The sequence below is a fragment of the Halyomorpha halys genome, unplaced genomic scaffold, assembly GCF_000696795.3.
Source record: "Halyomorpha halys isolate HHAL.00 unplaced genomic scaffold, Hhal_1.1 Scaffold398.1, whole genome shotgun sequence".
NCBI classification, from domain to species: Eukaryota; Metazoa; Arthropoda; class Insecta; order Hemiptera; family Pentatomidae; genus Halyomorpha; species Halyomorpha halys.
The window spans coordinates 452,646-453,592 of NW_027109697.1; the positions used below are offsets into that span (position 1 = coordinate 452,646).

A 947-nucleotide genomic window follows, 5' to 3' on the forward strand; every position below is an offset into this window, starting at 1 on the left:
TTGAGGTCCTGATGGATGATTTGATTTGTGACAAAGTAAGGAGCATTAAGGATTTTACGAAGGATTTTGGACTGTAAGGACTGGATTCGAGAGGAATTAAAGGGTATAAACCTAAAAATATTAGGCGGTCATTTCGAAAACTGCCAAATTAGGCCTAAACACCCTAGATAGCAGTCATTTTTTTACCATCGTATTTTGTTAGTGTGGTAATAGTTTTACAAAAGTATCCATTAAATGAAATAAGTTTACAATTACTTCTAGGTTAACTTGTAGTTTTACTTGATTATAATAAGAATTATGTAATACTGATTTATTTTCTTCCTTTCTGTGGGTTCGTTTAATCTAACAATGCTGGATATTTCAAAACGGTAGATTGTAAAACTTCTTCAGGAGACATTTTTACATTGGTCGTTGCGGTTGGAAGAACAAGACCGCTACCCGGTCGGTTTGCGCAGGTCAGAGCAACCTAACTCTTCTTCAAAAACCTACCAAAAAACCAGGCAACCAAGTCAATGGCACCCCGGAGTCTTCCGGGTGTAACGGCCTCCGAGATCGAAAGTGATCCACGGCCGGAAGAACAGATCCAGATAACAATTGAGTACTGGCTAGTTGAATAACTTCTGTAGTAATCAATGAAATATTTATTATATGTACCTTCGATATCATATTCGACAATGATTTAGTCATAAACAAATAATAAATAATTTATTCATTTAAAATTTTTTAAAAATTTATTTATTGATATTTACAACTGTATACATATATACACACATCAAGTAAATTTGCTGTAAGTGATATTATGACATGATAAAAACATGTGGAGAATCTACCCATTGATAGAACTCAAACATTTCTAAAAACTGAAACTTCTGAAACTTCTGAAACAAAACATTTCTAAAGGAGAAGATCTCGAGACCATCTTCTTTTCAGACGTCTAGGAGAATTAC

At 33.9% G+C, this 947-nt stretch overlaps 1 protein-coding gene across 5 annotated transcripts in view; it reads right to left on the minus strand.

Annotated features, from left to right (window-relative positions):
* LOC106682250 (atrial natriuretic peptide-converting enzyme) overlaps positions 1–947 on the minus strand; it is a 225,774-nt gene that overhangs the window by 42,736 nt on the left and 182,091 nt on the right. The gene's annotated exons all lie outside the window — the stretch shown is intronic.